The sequence below is a fragment of the Gossypium hirsutum genome, chromosome A09 (assembly GCF_007990345.1).
Source record: "Gossypium hirsutum isolate 1008001.06 chromosome A09, Gossypium_hirsutum_v2.1, whole genome shotgun sequence".
In the NCBI taxonomy this organism is placed as follows: domain Eukaryota; kingdom Viridiplantae; phylum Streptophyta; class Magnoliopsida; order Malvales; family Malvaceae; genus Gossypium; species Gossypium hirsutum.
The window spans coordinates 59,340,563-59,363,454 of record NC_053432.1 but is presented as its reverse complement, the minus strand read 5'-3'; the positions used below and the strand labels follow the sequence as shown (position 1 = coordinate 59,363,454).

Genomic DNA, 22,892 nt, shown 5'->3' with positions numbered 1-22,892 from the left:
TTAAAATTTAGGGTTTAAGGTATTTGAGTTTATGGTTTAGTTTATAAGGTATTCGGGGGTTTACAAATTAAATATATTGTTAGAAGCAAAACAAAAATTAATTTAAAGTAATTTAATAAATAATTAAACTATAAATATTTATTACTATTTAAGGTATTAGCGGCGTTTTAGACAAAAACGCCACAAACAATCATATTACTTAAAAAAAAGCGGCACCGTTTGTTTAGAGGGATTAGCGATGCTAATATGAAAAACGCCGCAATAGAGTAACATTAGCGGCGTTTACTTGAAAACGCCACAAAAATCATATTTTCATTAATCGAAACGACGCCGTTTTACAATGCATCTTTAGTGGTGCAAGGGTACCAAACGTCGGAATAGATTAGCATTGGCGGCGTTTCTACTAAAACGCCACAAGAATTAATGTTAAACTTTAGCGGCGTTTTTCAAAAACGTCACAAAAAACAATGTACATTGACTGAAACGGTGCCGTTTGTTAGATGCATTTAGTGGCGCTAGTATGGAAACGCTACAACAGATTAGAATTAGCGGCGTTTTTCTTGAAAACGCCGCAAAAAATAATTTAGAATAGTTAAAACGTCACCGTTTTAGTGTGCAGTTAAGTGGGTTTAGCGGCGGTTTTTGGAAACGCCACAAAAGGTCCAATTTTTTTAGCAAAACGCTGTCGTTTTCCTCTCTTTCATTTTATCCTATTGCTTGCCCGATACTTGGCCATTCCTTCCTTCCAAAACAAATTTCCCCCAATTCCACAGATTTCCTAATCCCTAAAATTTCCCCAAAATCCATAACCATCTCCTGCTGAAGACGCCGGCCGAACCACCTGCTCAGCGCCGTCCATTCTACTCTCTGTTATGTCACCATAGTCGTCGCCCTCCTCTGCTGTAAGCAATCGGTAAATTTAGATTTATTTTCGTTGTTATCTCAACTGATTAAATATTGTTGGCCACCCTCTCAGTTAAAGGAAAGAGTAGGATGAAGAGGTATATTGTTCTTGTTATGCGCTCAGAAGGTTTTTTTGTCCTTCTTTTCTTGTATATATTTGAGGTTATGAGGATTTGAAGTTTTGAACCCCGACTACTGGAACTAAGTCGAACACTCTACCTTCGTAGTGCTTTTCTGACAACAATCAAGTACTTGCAATTTGTAACTAGTTCTTTCTTAGGTTTACACCTTAACAGGCTTTAGTTTGTTTTTCTTGAGTGATTTCTGTTCAAGTACTTGGAACTTGTGGTTGATTTGAAAACAAAGTCCACTCATTGACTGCAATTTTGTTTACAATTTGCCAATTGATTATTGATTTATGTTTATGATTTTCAGTTCCAGAGCCACAACTAGACACATTTGTTGTTGCCAAATGCGAGAGAGAAACAAGGCCTTTGTACCTTGACGGCAGCAGGCAATCTGCAAGCTTTGATAGCAGGCAATTCGCTATTCTCACTTGTTTATAGCTTCTGCTCTAAGAATTAGTAAATGCCATTCCTTTCCAGTTTACTTGCTAACAAAACTATTACCATTCATCTAGCAGGAATGACCACTTTCAAATGGTGCCTGAAGATCTATGCATTTTGCGTTACAGGCCATTTCAAGAGGAACTGATGAGTGGAAATATCAGTTTAGTTTAAGAGCCTACCTAATTTGTAGCAATAGCAGCAATATAAAGATGGTATAAAAAACTGATTCTGACTTTTACAATTTGTAAATACGAATTTGTTCTGCATCTAAGATTTCTGGGTACTTGGTAGTTGGTAGTTAGGCAAGCTGTTGAAATTTGGAACAAACATGGTGATGAGGGTTCTTTGAAATATAAGATTCCATGTCTATGCATTTAGATGTTGTTATGTTTATTTTTTGGTCTGATAAAAGTTTAAGGTTGATAGCAATACCTTGTTAAATTTTGCATTTAAATGTCTATGCATTTAGATGTTGCCTGGTTATTTTTTGGTCTATCCATACTTCTTTTTAAATTTTGAGCAATTTACCTTATTTATTTCCTTTTCAAGGTTGATAGCAATACCTTGTTATTTTCTCATTATCCATGTTTTTAAGTACAAGTTAAGTCTGGGTGTGGGAAGGAATCATTTTGTGACACTCCACATCTTATCCAAACAATAAATTTAAATGCCAAATGTTAGAGTAACTCAATTAATTAACCATCAAAACATGCAAGTTTTAAAATTAATAATAAAAAAAGGTTTATAGATTTGCTTTTTGCTTTTTGCGTTTATAAGTAACAGTTGGTTTTTGCTTTTTGCTTTTTTAATCTGTTTTTTTTTTAATAACAGATTTGCCAACTACTTCAAACTGGGTGAGAAAGGTGTGGAGAATGATATGGATGTAGATGACAGCACTTCAGTAGAGGAAGTCTGAATCAATTTGGTCGCTGTACTAAAAGATTATCTTCAGGTCAGCTTCTTCTTCTTCATTTGGATAGCTATATGCTAAATAATTAATCATGTTTGTAATAATTGTAATCAGTTGGAATTGTTGGATTGGGCAAGATCGGATCAGCAATAGCAAAAAGAGCCGAAGCTTTCAACTGCTCTATCAGTTACCACTCGAGATCTAAGAAACCAAATACAAAGTACAAATACTACTCAAATACAAAGCCTACATAACCAGAAGGTTAGCTACTCTTTTATTTTCTTTTATTTTCATTTTTTTAAATTACCATTCTTGGTTATCGTAAGATTAGTTTTTAATGGATAATTAATGGATCATGTTTTTAACTTATTTCAAGTCTGTCCTTTGATTATTTTTTTAATTTGCTTATGTTGTTTATCCTTAGAGACTTGGTATGCTGTCTTTAATTTTTTTAATTTGCTTATTCTGCTTATCTTTGGGATCTCTTTGCTACTGGTTGCAATGCGTATGTTTTTACTTACAATGGTACTCTAAAATGGATCATTTCTGCTCAATTTCCAACCTTTTAATAATATTATACCTTTCGACATGTATGCTTGCCACGTTAATTTTTTCTACCATATTTCGTAATTTGTGATTTAATATTTCTATATTTCTATCACGATTTTTAATAAATTTATTTATTGATATAATATGTCTCATCTAATATAAAAATATTTCTATCACGATTTTTGATAAATTTATTTATTAATATAATATGTCCCATCTAATATACAAATATTTAATAAAATATTTTATATAGTTTTTAACTTCAATTTAAATTATTATATAAATATTCTCTTCCGTTTTATCACAAATATTATTGTCTGTTTTATCACAAATATTATCGTCCATTTTATCATTTAAGTTAAACTTTTTATTCAAAATAAATCATACCTTTTTAAGTTCTATCGAGCTCATTTACTATTGAATATTTATTACCATGTAGCTTGCTTGTGCATTAAAATTACAACAATAGCTGACCTTCTCTCCAACTTTTTTTTAAATATTTTAAAGATTCAAAGTATATAGGCTGGAAACCTGACGGGTTGCCTTATATCGACCTGTAAGATATAATGGATCCTTCCTAGGTGTAACAACGCCACGTATGATGAATCTTAAAAAATTCAAAAAGACTTGAAAAAAGTTTTATCGAGCTCATTTACTATTGAATATTTATTACCATGTAGCTTGCTTGTGCATTAAAATTACAACAATAACTGACCTTCTCTCCAACCTTTTTTTAAATATTTTAAAGATTCAAAGTATATAGGCTGGAAACCTGACGGGTTGCCTTATATCGACCTGTAAGATATAATGGATCCTCCCTAGGTGTAGCAACGTCACGTATGATGAATCTTAAAAAATTCAAAAAGACTTGAAAAAAGTTCTATCGAGCTCATTTACTATTGAATATTCATTACCATGTAGCTTGCTTGTCCATTAAAATTACAACAATAGCTGACCTTCTCTCCAACCTTTTTTTAAATATTTTAAAGATTCAAAGTATATAGGCTGGAAACCTGACGGGTTGCCTTATATCGAGCTGTAAGATATAATGGATCCTCCCTAGGTGTAACAACGCCACGTATGATAAATCTTAAAAAATTACTATATTCAAATTACTATTTTTTTATATTAATAATGTTTGATTTTAATATTTAATAATTTTAAATATCTTTAAAAGTTATAACTAATTTTTATCAAAATAGTATTAATATTGATCATTACTTAAATAAATTACATAACTTACATAACTCATATAACTTACATAATTTACATAACAACTTACATAACTCACATAACTTACATAATTTACATAAGTCACATAACGTACATAACAACTTACATAACTTAACTAATACATGTAGTGTAATCTAATAATTTCCTTAAAAGCATATAGTTTAAAGTTCAAATTTCATAACTTACATAATCTGCATAACTTACATAAAACATAAAAATATATCATATCAAGACTTACATAATAAACAGCTTACCTGTGTAATTTATTGTCAACTTTAGAATTCAAGAACTACGAAATGGATAGGAGTTGGATGAAATTGTCAAGGGTAAGCAACGCCTATCGAAATGGAGTACAAACTTTTATGAATTTTGCATTTCAAAATGCAAGCCAAGAGAATATGATTCTTTGCCCATGTAAGAAGTGTGGCAACATCAATTGGCATACTTGTGAAGTTGTCTACGAACATCTAATTGTTGATGGCTTTATTCGAGGGTATAAAAAATGGATTTTTCATGGAGAGTGTACATCTAGTGGAACTTCTTCAACGATTAATCCGACTTATCTTGATACTGATTACCATCAGTATGTTAGACAAGATGACATGGAAGGTATGTTGCAGGATGCATTTAATATGCACAGTCATGGTGAGCAATCGTTTCCACCTGACTTTATTGCATCCGATGATTGTAATATTGGTGGAAATGTTTTTGGCGAAACGGGAACAAGTGCACCTTATGAGGAGCCAAATGAAGAAGCGGCGAAGTTCTACAATTTACTTAATGAAATGAACGAAGCACTTTACGAGGGATCAAAATATTCGAAATTGTCCTTCTGCATTCGTTTATTTCACTTAAAATGTTTGGGAGGGTGGACTGGAAATTCTTTTACAATGCTGCTACAGTTTCTGAGAGAGATGTTTCCTTTTACAAAAATCCCCTAATCTTATCAAGATATGAAGAAACTAATAAAAGATTTGGGCCTTGGGTACGATAAAATTCAGAGTTGCCCAAATGACTGCATGTTGTACTAGGGTGATCAGAAGAACCAACAGCGTTGTAATGTTCGCGGCAAGTCTCGTTGGATGAATGGGAATACAGAAGATGTGAATGCGGATGAAGGTGGGGCACAGCTAAGAAAGAAGCCAGTCAAGGTTTTGCGATACTTTCCCCTAATACCAAGACTTCAAAGGCTTTTCATGTCGTCAAAGACGGCCGAAACTATGAGGTGGCATAATGATCAACGGACCAATGATGCATTATTAAGACATCCTACGGATTCTTTAGTTTGGAAATCATTTGACTTGAAATTTTCAAGCTTTGCAAGCGATCCTCGAAATGTGAGGCTTGGGCTAGCAGCTGACGGCTTTAATCCATTTAAAATCATGAGTACTTCGTACAGTACTTGGCCTGTGGTGCTTGTTCCTTACAATTTGCCTCCATGGATTTGCATGAAGCAATATTCGTATATTTTATCAATGATTATTCCTGGAGAGAAAGGTCTCGGAAATGATATTGACATCTATTTGCAGCCACTTATTGAAGAGTTAAAACAATTATGGTCGGGTGTTGAGACATATGATGTATTAAGAAAAGAGAACTTTTATTTACGTGCAGCTTTATTGTGGACAATTAATGATTTCCCGGCTTATGCTAATTTATCGGGTTGGAGTACTAAAGGACGTTATGCTTGTCCTTGTTGTGCTGCGCAAACTTGTTCGAAGTGGTTGTACAATGGGAAGAAGTTCTCTTACATGGGCCATCGTCGGTGGTTAGATGGAAATCATAAATTTAGATTTCAGAGGACTCTATTTGACGGTACTGAAGAGTACAGAGGCGCTCCTCAGTAGACCGTTGGATCTGAAATCTTGTTTATGTTAAAAGATATCAACTTTAGTTATGGGAAGATGAATCAACCACCTAACACGAAATCAAAGAGAATATCGAGGGATGAATCTGATGATGAATCTGACGAAGAGGATGATCCTAATGAGGCAGACTTGTGGAAAAAAAGAAGTTTTTTTTTAGTTACCTTAATGGGAGCATAATATTTTACGCCACAATCTTGATGTCATGCATATTGAGAAGAATGTCTGTGAGAACATAATTGGGACAATTTTGAATGTCGATGGAAAATCAAAAGACAATCTTCAGAGTCGACTTGATTTAGTTGACATGAGAATTCGGCGTGATCTTCATCCTCAAGTACTTCCGAATGGGAAATATCGGTTACCGCCTTCTATTTTTTCAATGTCAAAGGAAGAGAAAGAGGTGTTTTTGTATGGTGTTGAAGGATATAAAGGTCCCAGATGCGTATGCGTCAAATATATCTCGATGTGTGAGTCTTAAAGATCGAAGATTATATTCATTAAAATCACATGATTACCACATCTTGATGCAAGATTTACTCCCAGTTGCTTTACGGTGCTGCATGTCAAAAAATGTGACGTCCTGTATAATTGAACTATCCAATATAATGAAAGCTATTTGTGGCAAAGTTTTGGATGTTGAAGAACTTAAGAAAGTACAGTATCGAGCTTCTTTGACTTTATGCAATTTGGAGAAGATCTTTCCACCTTCCTTCTTCACTATTATGGTCCACTTGGTAATCCATCTCCCTCACGAAGCAATACTTGGTGGACCGGTTTTTTATCGATGGATGTATCCAATAGAAATGTGCTAATTTATTTGTCAAGTATTTATTTATTCGCGTCTATACATTTAGTTACAACTTTTGATAAATATTGTATATCGTGTTTAGGTTCTTAAGCAAATTGAAATCTTATTGTCGCAATAAGCATTATCCAGAAGGATCAATTGCTGAAGGCTACTTGGCAGAGGAGTGCATGACATTCTGTTCTAGATATTTAGAAGATGTTGAAACACGATTGAATAGACCAAATAGAAATGCTGGGCTCAATGATCATAACTTGGCCGAAACTTATTTATTCCAAAGTTATGGAGAACCAATCGGCAAAGTTGAAATTGCAGAATTAGATGATATATCGTGGATACAAGCACATCGATATGTACTTTTTCACCACGATTTAGTTGAACTGTTACGCAAGTAAGTTCTAAAATTTCCTCACATATTTGTCGTTTTGATTTGTTTATCTTCTAACCAAATACACTTGTTTTTAACATAGTGAGTACAAACAAATTTTGAGATATCGTGCACGCTCTCGAAGATTGCAACATCGAGAGATTAATAAGTTATTCACAGAATCTTTTCATGAATGGTTAAGTCAAACGGTATGTAACTAAAGTTAATAAGTTACATATAATCCCGTAATTTAGTTAATTATTCAATTTACTTTCGATTCAATAGGTTTGGAGTGGAAAGGACGTCAATGACGAAGTTAAATGGCTTTCCCAAGGTCCGAACAGAATAATAAAAAGATATAGTGCCTTCATCATCAATGGATACAGATTTCATACAAAGTATCGTGAGAGAATGAGGAGAACTCAAAATTGTGGAGTTGTTGTTAATTCTTCAATTACAAGTTATGCTAGTGCTAGGGACAGTAATCCGGTTGAGGGTAATGTGGAGTATTACGGACTTCTTACCGACATTATTGAGTTGGATTACTATGGCAGATGGAAAGTTGTCTTATTTCGGTGTGATTGGGCTGATGTTAATACTGCTCGAGGAATTAAAGAAGATCAATTTGGTTTTACAATGTTGAATTTCTCTCGCTTGATTCACACTGGACAACAATTGATGGACGAGCCATATGTATTTTCCTCTCAAGTGAAACAAGTTTTTTATTCGAAAGATCCAACTGATGAGGGTTGGTATGTTGTACTCCGGAACACCCCTAGAGACTTGTTTGAAATGGGTAATGGAAGTAGAGATGACATCGTCGAAAGATCAGAAACATTACCTTTTCCAAAACAAAACTTAGATGAAAATATCCCTAGTACTAATACACAACACCAATGGGTTCGACATGATGTGGATGAAGATATTTACGAATAATGGTGTAGTAAGATTTTACAATTTTTTTAATTATATGTAATATTATAATTTTAATCTTTGTCATGTTATATAATTTAACTATTTTATATGTACTACTATTGTTGTAATTTGTTACTAAAACTTTAATTATTTTATGTGTATTGTAGGAAAAATGTGTAGAAGAAGAGTACGAGATTTAAGTATTGTCCAGAATACTCCAAATTCGGAAGAAAGAAATAGTGAACAGCAGACAGTTGTTGGATCTTCGAATGTGCCGGAGACACTTGATGAGCCAGAAGAATTTCAAAGTAATATTATGTTCATTTTACATGTGTTGACTTTTATTATTGAATTATTTGTCAATTTTAATATAATAATAGTATATCATTTTTCAGCTGAAAGTGGTGGGACGCGCAAAGTTCGAGGACGTACGCTACTTAGAGATTTATACGACTTAGATCCTGTCGAGCGTGTTAAAGTAAGTAGAAATACTCATGGTCAGCCTGTTGGATCTGAAGCTCGACTTTTAGCAGGCTATTTGGGCATTTTAGCACGAAATGCAAATATGTTGCCCATCAACTACAAATCATGGCATCACATGCCTGATAGCAACAAAAACCAGGCTCTCGCTAATATTAAGGTAACAAAATGTGAATGCAATTTATAATACTTTGGTTTAAGTTTCATTTATATTTACATTCTAAACTTATGTTTTTTTAGGAGAGATTTGCTTTAGAAGTCTCCGATGATTATATCAAGAAGGCATTAGGTAAAAGATGGAGAGACAATAAAAGCACTTTAAAGAAACAATATTTTAAGAAAGACATAAGCCTCGAGGAAAAACTAAGAAATGTTCCGCCAGGAATGCTGAGGTATCAATGGGAAGATGCGGTTAGATTTTGGAATTCAAAGAAAGGAGAGGTATTGCGTATTTCCAAACTCTTATATATAGTGTTTACTATATACGTAATAATAATATTATTATGTAGGACCGTGAGCGAGTTGGAACAAGCAGCAGGCAAAAAAAAAAATTCACGCACACGGCAGGGTCGAGAAGTTTTGCTTCTGTAACTGAGGCCGAGGTATTATGAATTTATTAATTCTTTCAAATATTAATAACTTTCTATTATTAAATAATATTCTTACTACTCTATTGTAGGAAGTCAAATCCGGACAAAAAGTTGGACGTCTTCAGCTTTTTGAGATTACGCATAGGAAGAAAGATGGATCTCCTATGACATCCGAAGCTGGAGAAATTATGGTATATTCACTTAATAATATTTGATTTATTTTAAATATTTATAATCTTTAATTATAATTGTTTAATTCAATTCATCATTAGTAGTTTTAAATAATGTTAAGTTATGTTGCATTTCTTTTTATTTATATATTTCGTTTCTAACTCTTTAATTGATTTTTTAGGAGAAACTAAAGGAGAAGAAGGCGGAATATGAAGCGATTGCTTCGAGTGATAGTTCTGTTAATCTTGAGAACATTGATAACAGAATTATCACTGAAATTTTGGGTCCTGAAAGGTACGGTTGGGTTCGATTTCAAGGATCTGGTGTTACCCCGACCCAATATTTTGGATCCGGCTCCCAGCAATACATGCCTTCCGGAAGTCAAGCTCAAGCTGAAGTTCAAAGGTTAAGAGACCAGATAGCTCAGATGCAAGCGAACACGATTGAGCAAATTGCCGAGGTTCAACGAAAATATGAAGAACTCCAGCAACAACTTAGAGCGGAGGCAGCAGAGAGGGAGGCAGCGGCTGCAGCGAGAGAGGCAGAGGCACGAGCGATGGTAGCAGAATAGAGCAAAAAGTACGATGACCTCCAGCTACAGCTTCAGCAGATGATGCATATGTTTCAACAATCGCAAAAGCCGCCGTCTTAGACATTAGTTGTCTTATTGTAAGACATTATTGTAAAAATATTTTAAATTATACTTTATTTATTAATTATATCATATATCTTTAGTTAAATTTGAAGTATCATTTAGAATTAATGACTTTGGTTGTATTTTTTATGTTAAATTTGTTGTTTTTGGCTGCATTTTATATTATATTTGTTGTATTTGGTTGGATTTTAATGCAGGAAGGGCTGGATATTGGTGAAAAAAAATATTACAAACCTGCCAAAATTAGCGGCGTTTGTAGAAAAAGCGCCACTAAAAGCCTTGACCTTTAGCGGCGCTTTTCCCGCAAACGCCGCTAAAAGCCTTGATCTTTAGCGGCGCTTTTCCAACAAACGCCGCTAAAAGCCTTGATCTTTAGCGGCATTTTTCCCACAAACGCCGCTAAAAGCCTTGACCTTTTGCGGCGCTTTTCCAACAAACGCCGCTAAAAGCCTTGACCTTTAGCAGCGCCTTTCTAACAAATGCCGCTAAAAGCCTTGACCTTTTGCGGCGCTTTTCCAACAAACGCCGCTAAAAGCCTTGACCTTTAGCGGCGTTTTTTTCAATAAACGCCACAAGTTTTTGTGGCGTTACCTATAGCGGCGTTTTTTGCGGCGTTTTAGAAAGCGCCGCTAAAAGTTTTAGCGGCACCTAAAAGCACCGCTAAAGGCTAAAAAAAGCACCGCTAAAAGTCTATTTTCCTGTAGTGAAAATATAAGATTAGTAGATTACAGAAAGTAGGGTTGTATCCACAACAACCGATGATAATTTTATTTCTTTAATAAAAATACAAATAAAAAGGAGGTTTAAAATTAAAAACTAAAATTAAAACTAAAACAAAGTGAAAAGAGATCATAAAATCAAATCAAATCAAATCAATGGGGAAAAACTCTAGCCAAAGGTAAAATCTTTGTGCAACCTGTGAACTCGATCATTGATACAAAGATATCTTCAGTGACTTCAATAAATTAGTTCAAGTTGTTGACTCAACGCAAAACAACTAATCTCTTCTTACTTTTTCGATAACCAAAAGACAACTCGTTTGAAATTATTTCCCTAATCGATAAATAACTTGGTAACTCAACACCCAAGATCTACCTTACCGACAACATCAAAACTAGAGAGACCTAATTCAAACCAACAAACTCACCACAACGGAGTTCATTTAAACTATATCACACATCCATGCCACATAAACATAAACTACAACATAAACAAGTTATGCAATTCGTCACTAGTATTAAAATAAATTAAACAATTACATATTTAATCATTCTAATAGACTTGGCCACCATTCTAAGCTATCAAATACTTGCCACATATTTAATAAACTTGAACAATCGTAATTATAACAGAAGTTGCATGAATACCAAAGAACAAAGAAGAATTAAAGAGCAAATTAAGTCTCAGGAATTTATTAAATCAAATTTCGATTGACTAGGAAAGAGGGTTTAGAAACCTATAAAATAAAAATAAAAACAAAAACAAAATAAAATAAAATAAAAAAGAATGGCTAGGTCTGTGTCTTCCTCAATCTTAACCTAATAATGTCCAAAAATAATATAATGGAGAAAATACAAAAGTGTCCCTAATTAAATAATGCAGAACTTTTCAAAAAATTCGGCAACTTGCGCGTCAAACTTGCAGGCCATTTTTGGATATTTTCCTGACATTTTTTTGGGCTTCATCTATTAAATAAATTTATTTACTCTTCGAATTGGTGAATTATGGGCCCAAAAAGGAAATTTGTAGCTCAAGCTATGGTTAAAATACTAAAATTGCAATATGTTGAAAGTGCAAACCGTAAAAACTTTTCAAAAATAAATTTTAAACTTATTTTTCTTCAACTATACCCTAAATCAATAATAAATAAAATACAAGTATAAATAATATAACTAAGAACATAAATAGCATAATTCAAGGGGAGAAATATCACAAATAAATAGAGAAAGTACATATTTATCAAGCATATTAAAAATCTTAAAACTATTAAATTTCTTCATCCAAACACGCTCTTAAACTCTTAAGATTAAATTAAAATATATTACATACTTAAACATACTTAAACTTAAGTGTGTTAAACTATCCAAAACAACAATTAAATGTGTAACGATTCAGAAGTTAGTGATGTCGAAAAGTGTGGTTGTAGAATTATATTAGAAGCGAATTAAATTTTGATTGACTAATTTTATCAAATTAGGGTTTAATTAGCGTAGAGAGACTAAAACATAAAAGTGTCGAAAATATAATTTATTAAGGAATCTTTAAATTAAACTTATGTAAGGACTTATAAAATAAACCTTTAAATTAAACTTATGTAAGGACTTATAAAATAAACATACCCTTAAAATTTTATAATGGCCGATTAGGAATTAAAAACATGTATGTTTTTATGTTTAAAACATTAAATAATATGATAATAAAAATAAATTGGTAATAAAATAAAAGAAAAGAAACTTAGTGGAGGAAAAACATTTTCCTCAAAGAGTTCAACCGAAACAACTAGGGAGAAGAAAAGCTTCACACGGCTAAGTTTTCCAAACTTTCAAGCACTAATTTGGTTAGTTTAATTTAGTCTCTTCTTCTTCTTCTTTTTTCTTTTTTATAATTTTTCTGTTTTTGGAGTCCTGGAAGCTTAAGTTAGTCGACTCATATTATGTTTTTTGATATTGTTAAAGTTTAAGGATGTTATCATTGTTGAATAGTTAGAGTTTTAGTTAGAGTTTTAAGGAGTAATTTAATAGATGTTAAGTTTAGTTTTGAAAAAAGACTAAATTGTAAAATCAATTGATGATTTTGTGCAATAGGAACTAAATTGCATAAATTTCAAATTTTGTTATAGAAATGTGAAATAGGAAGTTAAATTAGGCCTAGAGTGAAATCGACATAAAAATATGAGGCTAGATTTGAAAGTTATGTTAGTCCTAATTTTATGGACTAAATTGAATAAAATGTCAAAGTTGTATAAAATAGCAATTGAATGTAAAAATGGTTGCGTATTGATGATTTTATATTTTTGTTTTAATCCGTAGCTAACGTCAACCCGGATTCCTCGAAATACAAAGGAAAAGACAAAGTCATTGGCGAATAGCTTGAATTTACTGTTTATGTTTCTATAATTCAAACTACTTGTAAATTGTTGCATATTGAACTGTTGTTGCATTGTAAGAATTTAAGGTGAGACATTTTGATATGATGAGCTATCTTGTAATTGACTTGAGTTGAATATCGGTAGGGAGGACTAAATTGAAATTATGTGAAAATGTATATGATTATGTGAATGTGTAACTGAATGCATATAAAGCTGATTGATGTTTTCATGTATATGGATGAATGATTAAAATGATAAATAGATATATATGTGAAATGATATGTTGATTGATAATAAATTTTTCAATGAATACCCTATTAACTGTTCGGGTAAGGTCGAATATAGTTGGCATGCTATAGGATAAGAAGAGTTCAGAGATACTTCGACTACAAGTTGATGAGGCACTAGGTGCCAATTTTCTTTGGTTATACTGATGAGACACTAAGTGTCAAACATATTGATAGCGCTGGGAGCAACTATTTGCTTCGGATTTATCTAATGAGGCACTGGGTGCCAAACTGGTGTGTTGGTTGGATCTATGTATCCGTCTGAGTCTGAGTCGTGTTAATAAGGAAATAAATGATTAAAAAAATACTTAATGTTGAAATGGAAATGAATTAAGAAATGGAGTAATCAATTGTGAAATGGTTTGGAACATTGATAGAAATGTTCAATAGAAATTATGGATTTGGAAATTAAAATAGAATGTATCATCATATGAGTTGAGACATCAAATAATTTGTGAGGCAGATTTGTCATGTTTCATCATTGGTAGAATGTATTTGAAGTAAGCAATGAATATAAGAACTTGCACAATTGACATGTTAATTGCATAGCATCATCTAATTTTAACTTGAGCATTTTAAATGTATTATGTTTCGCTTTTATGTTCAAATTATAGAAATGCCACTAACTTATACTTAGTGTATGGTTTTATTTTTTGAGCGTAGGTTAGGTATCTAAAGATTTGACCATCGATTCAACATATAGCAACAATCCCAAACTCAAGTGTTGGTGATGTGTTCATTTTGATCTTGGCATGTGCCTAGGATGTCTTATGGTTATAATGCTCATTTTGGCATTTTGAGATTATGTATATATAAATGTTTATGTATATAGTGATAAAGGTCATGTTGTTAATGTCTTGCTAAAGTAATTTGGTTTATGTGATTCATGGTTTAAAGGTTGATTTGATAATATGTTAGGTGATGTGGTGATTGGTATTTAGTTGAAAGTGATGAATGGTATGCTACTATTGATCTTGTATTGAATGGTAAGTTTTGGTGTATGATTTGTGATTGAAGTTGAGTGGTTCATTATGTATTAAAAAGAGTTTAATAGCATATGTTTGGTTGAACTTTTTGAGGTGCCTCGAAGGCATATTGGTATGGATAAATATGATAGATTAGTTAATATTGAATTGTGAATTGAGGTGCCAATTGTGGCATATTGGTTAGGCACTTAAGCTGGTTGTTTAAAATGATGATTTTGGTTTGATTTGGATGCTTTTGAATTAGTTAAATATGGTTTAAAAGGATTGCTTGTTGCTTAAGTGAGCTAACATAGAAATCTTGCATTAAAAAGTAATTCCAGGTACACACAGCTTGAGACACAGTCGTGTTCCATACATAGGCATATGGCACAGTCGTGTGGTCTGTAAGTTTTTAGGTGATTTTAGTGCACACGGCCACAATCTGTTACACGGCAGTGTGACACATTTTTGAATATTAACACTTTTAACCTACACGGCCTTGATGAGTGTGCACGATTGTTTGCACAGCCGTGTGACTCTAATACTATACAGTATCAGTCTGTTGCACGGCTTGCCTATACGATCGTGTGTCCCATCCCACATGGCCTTGTGACCCCTGTTTGCATATTTTTTCCTAACTTTTTGTTTAGTTTCAAAATGATCCTTGTTTACTACTAGGTTAGTTTTAAGCTTTCGTAAGCTCGATATTAACCCAAAATTGATTGAATCACATGTTAACTTGATTATTTATGAATTGCTTGATAATTAATTGATACTTTGAGTTATAATTTATATGTAATTGTTTCGTATTTGTTTCTAGCATCCTATTGCTTGGGATCGGCAACCAGATCGGGTAAGTGGTGTTACAATATGAAGGTGAAAGGAGGAGTAGACAAGGCCTATAGGTCGTTTTATTTAATTAATTATGCATTTTAGGCCAATTTTAAAATTAATTAAGGAAATAGGCCAATTTTAGGAGAGAAACGAAAAGCATGTCTAGCTGGGTGCGCTTTCCATTCCTCTTTCGAGGGTTAGGGCTTTAGGATATTTTGAAAGTGTTTAGGGTTTTTGACTGAAATGATAGAAATTCTTAGGTATTTTTGAGGGGCAGATGATGTGATAATGCGCCTCAACGCACATATATTTCATATGTCATGACAAGATAGGACCATGACCTTAGAAACCTATCGTGGGGAAATCTGGTTTTGGGATAATAATGCTTGATACGATCAGGGGTTGAAGTCAAGATGAAAGTCTCAGCTGGTGGCTGTGATATGACTAAGAGTTCGAGTATAATCGGGGAGCAAGGTGACAGTCGTTATGCAGTTAGTAGTTCAAGCTTTTTGGATACTCGCAAACAATGGCCTATACATACCATACATAAGATTGATGCCATAATAATAAGGAAAAACTCTAGGGACTCCAGGTGTAATCAACATAACTTTTTTCTCTATTTCCAAGCAGCTAGTATCTTTAACCTTTCATTCTTGTTCGAAGGCTAACACCAAGGTGGACACAAGAAGGCTCTCAACAGGAGAGCGAATGTTCTGGCACAATAAAGCTCAAACTTGGGTCGTCGCGGCAGCAGTTGTAGTTACTAATGGGTTGTGTAATAATGACAACTATTGCCACTCCGAAAGGAGCCTCACCTTTACTGTACCGCAACAATCGCTCCCCCCTAAGAGTCCTTCTGTGTCTACGACGATGCTGGCCTTTGAATTAGATGGAAGGTTAAAGGTATTGGTTTCCTAGAAATGGAGAAAAAATTTACACCGATTATAGCTAGAAGCCCTAGAGTTTTTCCGTATGAATATGCCCTCAAACTTTTGTATGCTAACTATAGGGCATCATTTTGGAGTCTTGGAAAAAATTAAGCTCATGGCTGCGTAACAACCATTAACTAGCTCCCCTATTATACCCTGATCCATTACCGCATAACGGTCGTCAATTGAAACCTCCACATCGACTTCCACCATTGATCATAGAAAGAAAAATCACCCCATAACTGACTTCTCTATGATAGGTTTCGGACGCAATGATCCCTTCTCGGCATCATATATGAAATGTGTGCAGCTCAAAGTGATATCGCACCACCAGTGGCTCAATAATACCTCCAATGTAAACTAAATATTTTCAGCGACTGAAATTTTTAAGACTGATAAATAGTTTATAGTAGAGAAATAGAAAGGAGTGGAGAGAAATTATATGAGTGAGGGATAATGAAGGTTGGAATGTTAGAGCCATTTTATAGTCGCATGGAAGGATATGTTTGCAAAGGAAAACTTTCAAAGGACGCTAGAACATATTCTAAACATGTTGAAGTGTTTAAAGCATCCGAATTATTCAAAGCATCAGGCTCTTCTGCCTCGAGGAATAATAAATTTGTGAGAGAAAGCTTGCCCAATTGAGGGGGTTTTTCTGCCATGTCAAATCCCCCTAACTAGGTGAGCTTTCTCTAACAAATTTATTATTCTCTGGGCAGAAAGTACTTTTCAAATGACTATTGCACACGTTATGCAGCACAGAATCTCAATAAAATTGTATGATTTCTGAATGCGTGATGAAAATTATTTGCACCATACACTATGCAATGAATATGCACATTCATAAAAAAAATTCATAGCACGAATTCTCTTTCTCCCTATATAATTCTCTTATAAAATGGGCGTAATTTTCATAACATAGATACACATCAAGTTAATATGAAACAGAATAACCTTGCATCACGGGTGAGAGTTGTGTATACTCCTTTAGACAACTTTCTGCTTATCTTTTTGCGTTTATTCATCCAAACCATAACCAATATTGAAATGAGTCGACAAGTGAAACTCGTTATATACTAGGCAATCAAATCTGTAATATAGAGTTTTAGGTGGTGTTTGTTGGAGTGAAGTCCGTAAAATTTATGTTTAATAGTACCATTCAAATACGTGAGCTACGAACTAGAAGCAGAAGGAAAGTTGGAGGATCGAGCCAGGGAAGAATTATGAGGTTGCAATACATATATCTTGCATCTGTTGACCCCTATAAATATGAGCTATTTAATGTGATTAGCGAGACACATCTCGAGACGGTCATATCATTGCACATTTTAAGCAAAAATGATGTTATTGAGTTATATGTCAAGTTCACCTATGCTAATAAATCTGGCCTATCTACTACCATCACAGTAAATACGGGTATCAAAGCTGAAGTAGAAACTCCTACTACACAATTTTACGGTGGGTTTCCTGGCCTCCTTCAAAGCGGCTACTACAATGTTCTCAGAACATTTATGGGTAGACACTCATCGATTTTCAGCATCGATCTAAACTTCAAGGGTCAGTACCAGTCAGGGCATCAACATAACCTAAATCTAGACACTCAGGCTCGATATTCAATTAGTGCATTTGATTTCAACTTCGGCATTGGGTCGATATTATGGGGAAAAAAATTTATACTTAGGGATCATCGACGTACACCGGTCAACCCATTGATTATTCTGGCGAACACATGGATTTCAAGAAAACCAATGACCTATTCCTTTCGATAGGGGCCGGCGAGGGTACGTCCAACACTGTGTTCAAAGATGACAATGAAGGTGCAGATGAGGGAAGAGGATGCAAATGAGGAAAAAGGGACGCAGACACAAATGAGGGGGAGGAGTCAGAACTTGAGCCAATCCGGCAATGCGGTCCAGATGTTCAGAAGTGACACTATTTTCTGAACCAGATTCGGTTACAATAGAGCTGAAACCTTGTGAGTCTGATAATGATGCCTCAGACAATGCTCCAGACCCAGATGTGTGATTTAAGGTGCATGAACCTCTGCCTTACATGAAAAACGTCGACCTATCGATCAAGAGTGGTTTAGAGTTTTCACGACTTCCGTACAAAACAACTGGTCATGCAAGCACAGATCGTGATGTAGGAGTACTAGAAGTTGGAATGGAATACCCCAACAAGGATTTTTTTTGCTGCAGTAAAGCGGTACAACATCAAGAATGGCATGAACTACTATGTCACGAAGTTCCGCTCCGAGAAATTCGAAGGAAAGTACGCAATGAAGGACGAAAGGTGTAAGTGGAAAATTATAACATCTTACTAGAAGAAAATAGGGTTGTGGAAGATAAAAAAGTATCCCGGTCCCTATACATGTGTTGTGATAGGTGCAAGTTAGGACTACCCGAGGCTAGACTCGGACATGATTACTGACATTATTTTATTGGTGGTGAAGGCTAGTCTCCAGATTGAAATACCAATACTGATTGCAGACATACGTAGCTAGTACTAGTACACTTCAATGTACTACAAAGTGTGGGTTGCAAAATAGAAGGCTATAGAGAAGTTTTATCACGGGTGGGAGAGTTCGTAAAACTATATGACAATGGTGTCAGCTATTGGATCGATACGTACTATGTTTCGTAACTGACCTTAAAACGCTCCCAGGGTACTGCAGCGATTAGTTGGTCCTAAGGAAAAGAGTATTCCATTGGTTCTTTTGGTCCTTTGAGTAATGTAGAAATGCATTTCAACACTACAAGCCTATGGTCCAAATTGACAACACCTGGCTGTACGAAAGGTATTAGCAACATCTGATGCTTTCTGTTGCTCAAGATGGTAATCGAAAGATTCTACCTATAGCATTTGCAATAACTCTTGGAGAAACGGCAAATGACTGCGATTTTTTCCTGAACCTATTACGCAACCTAGTTTGCTCATAACCCGACATATGTGTTATTTCAGATGAGGGACCCAAAATACTCTTGGTGATTGATCATCACGGATCCCTCTTGGATTGCACTCATCATCGGTACTATATATGACATATAGGATCCAACTATTACCAAAAATATCTTTCGGCGATTGAGTGAGATCTAATGCTCGACATGGGTTTGTAGTTCTAACTATGTATTCACTATACATCAAATTTTCAATACAGGGTTACTTCATTGCACTAATTGGTACCTATTTATTGACAGGTTACGAGCTCTTCCAACATGTTTTCCATCAAAAAGTTGAACAACTTGAGCACCATTAATGCCTACGGTCTTGTGTATGTTTTGAATATACTGTTCAAACACTAGACAAGTCGTACGATGGGGATCTATGATACGATCACATGGCGTCAAACTTGGTCGATTGTATCAATTCGATACTGAAGGGGATGCGTCATTTTCTAGTAACATCAATTGTCAAAAAGACATTCTTTTGATTGGCCGCCTTGTTTCCTAAGATGGAGTGATGTATGTTGGAAAGATAAAGAGATGCAATACATCTATGATAACGTGATGCAAGAGATTCAGCGGAATACAACGAGAGCAAACATGATATATGTAGTGTGCCACTCATGTCGGAACCTCAATTTTTGAGTCACGGAGCATGATAGGCCCGACCAGGAAATGTCAGGTGCATTCTATCGTATAAACCTAACGAAAGGGACCTGCGATTATGGGAGATTCCAAATACTTCAGTTCTCATATGCACATGCAATTACCGCATTTGAGAATTTACAAATTGAGTATGCGCCTTACATCAACAATGTCTACTGACTATAACACATTCATAGTGTCTGGAATCCTAAATTTTCAGCCATCCTAGATGAGAGTATATGGTCATCCGTGTCCAGTGAACTGTTTGAGTTGGTTCCAAACAAATACTTACATCGCATCTCGAAAAGTCGCCCAAATTCCACCCGAATAAGGAACAATATAGATATTCGAGAGAAAGACAGTCAACAAAAATTATGGGAGTATTATAGAAACCCAAGGCATACGAAGCAACATGGTCCCTATACAAGGGTACGTTGGGGCCTCAACATGCCATACTAACATTGTATGTTGTATTCTGTATAAACTATAAAGTTTGGTGTTCTGTATTGCGATTGGTTATAAGGATATACAATTTATTTAGTTGTAAAATGTCATTCACATCAAATATATGATCTACCTGCTTCTTTTTATTCAACATTTTGCATGTTTATTTTTCTTTTCCTTCTTATTTAAAACACAAGCTAAATCCAAATCAAATTTCATATTCAAAATAATACGTCGATAACAAAATTCGACATTTTTTATTTATTGTTAACTTACTCATAACTCATGATAGATAGTAATAAAGACAAATGTTTTTTTTAATGAATAACCTCTATTTTTATTTATTTATGACATATTTGTATTTACATCACAATAATTGTAAGAAAAAATAAACTCAATCGTGCCGTTGGGGAGAATGTGTGCCACAAGGCAGTGGACGATGGTCGTGTAGATGATAATGACGAGGAGGTTGTCCTCGCCTGCCATTGTGTATTCGCCACTTCTACGTCCGATGGTTGCAACGATGAGCCACACTCGTAAAAAAAAGTGATACGTGTGGTGTTTGGGTCACTATAGGCATGTAACTATAAGGTGCCCCAAATCTCTGGTACGTTAGAAAGGTACCAGGCATCGACATCGTCATCGACTGCTGTACTGTAGTCTGCATCAGTACCATTATTAGTAGCGGAGTTCAGCATCTGTCCCTGCACAGGGTTCAGCATCGACATCTATTTGGGGGTATAGTATGCGGGGGACGTCGGTGGTATGAAATATATACATGCAGAAATAGAAGAATCGGCCCTGTGTGATGGTCTGTAGTGTAGTGGTGCTTGTGAAAAAACATAGAGTTAGATAAATGAACAGGAATAACTAGACTGAGATGACCCGGATATTGAGTAGCCATAGGCAATGCATCTTCTACTGGAACAGATGATGAACCTGTCGTGCAACTGCGTCCCTTCCTACGCTGCTATGGCAGTCAACGTCACCTATTCGGTCAAATTTTCAAACTTCTCGCCTCTAGTGTTAGCAGATATGGCTTACCGATGGCTCTGAATCATGTTCAGTAATCATTAACTGCCACTGTGTCCGCTAAGAAAAATGGCTCGCGAACAAGTAAAGATTGCATCCTATAATCTCATGCCTCGATATGCTCCTCGTGCTATACCACCCAATCGTTGTTGTCCTTCCCCCACATAACTACCTTGTGCAACTCTTTCAGGTCTCACAGTGGCGGCGGAATTCATTACCTTCACCCGAATTGCTGCAACACCCAGTCCGATTTGTGCATTTCCACCATTGCGTACATTACCAACGGCACCTTTGTGTCTCACATTATTGTTGATTTTCCAACACTTCCAACGGGATGCAAGATATTACATCAATGTCAACATCCATTAAAATTGAAAAGTAAAATTGTAAATATCGTTATGTATGATTTTTTTTTACGAATCATTACGTAATTAATATTGGCTCAAAAGAATAAGTAACTAAACTCGACTTCCAAGTGTTCATCTAACAATAACCTAATATCTTCTAACTCCTCGGGCAATCCCACGTAGCTTGACCCATGGTTCCACCTGTAAAAGCTATATGTTAGTCGAAACATATAATAAAAAAATTGCTGTTAGAAGCTCCTTTAAAAATTTTACATATGTAGGCATCTGCGATAGTTTTAACAAAGGGTAAATTAATATGTAATTGTTTAAAAAGTTCAAGAAATTTACCGAATTGTGCATCCATGCGGTCTTTCTTCAACTTTACTGGATATGGAATTGGTGGTTTATATTCCCTCAACACCGTTTTTTTCATTGTTTTTGGGTTTTTCCTCCTCATCTTCTTTTCAGTCAGATTCTAGTGGCAACTTCTTTTCAAATTCAGCTAACACTTTCCCAATCCTTAATGTAATTGCTTTCACATGCTCTTTTGGATTGGGTTTGGTATTGCTAGGTAGGCTCCCTAGTGGTCTCTCTGAAATCATCTTAACCAGTTGCCCAATTTGATTCTCGAGCCCTTGAATTGATGCTTGTTGATTTTTAAGTGCAGTTTCAGTGTTCTGAAAATGAGTTTTCGTTACTGAAATAAACTTTGTCATCATCTTCTCGAAGTTCGGCTTTTTCTCTTGCTGATAAGGTTGTTGTGGAAAGCTTGGGGAAGGTGGTGGTCTTTGATTTCCTTGGCCTCCCCATGAGAAATTTAGGTGGTTCCTCCAACCTGCATTGTAAGTGTTACTATAAGGATTATTATGAGGCCGAGGATTATTATCCATATAGTTCATTTGCTCGTTCTTCATGTTAGGGCCGTAGGATGGATAGTCTAAATTGCTCGTTCCACCCCCACTTGCATCGCACTGCATTACTGGATGAACCTGTGAAGAACCAAGTAACCCATCAATTTTTTTTCAAAAGTTCTACCTGATTGGAAAGCATAACAATTGAATCGACGTTAAAAACGCCAGCCGCTTTCATCGGCTTTATCCTCATGACTTGCCACTTTCAGTGACATCTTTTCTATAAACTCATGAGCCTCTTCAGGTGTCTTATTGTTAATAGTCCCACCAGCAGCTACGTCAATCATCTGTCTAGTCGAGGGATTCAAACCATTGTGGAAAGTTTGAACTTGTAGCCAAAGGGGTAACCTATGGTAAGGGCACCTTCTCAATAGATCCTTGTATCTCTCCCATGTATCATAGAGTGTTTCTAAATCTATCTGCACAAAAGAAAAAAATATCATTCCTTAATTT

At 35.0% G+C, this 22,892-nt stretch overlaps 1 long non-coding RNA gene and 1 other non-coding gene across 2 annotated transcripts; both read left to right on the top strand.

Moving 5' to 3' along the window:
- Positions 1 to 1,555: 1,555 nt before the first annotated feature.
- Positions 1,556 to 2,627, top strand: LOC107943712 (uncharacterized). The gene is made up of 3 exons (XR_001696044.2): positions 1,556 to 1,684; positions 2,304 to 2,424; positions 2,497 to 2,627. It is a non-coding gene; the product is annotated as an uncharacterized lncRNA (long non-coding RNA).
- Positions 2,628 to 22,784: 20,157 nt separating this feature from the next.
- On the top strand, positions 22,785 to 22,892 carry LOC121206835 (small nucleolar RNA R71). Its single transcript, XR_005902007.1, has one exon. It is a non-coding gene; the product is annotated as a small nucleolar RNA R71 (small nucleolar RNA).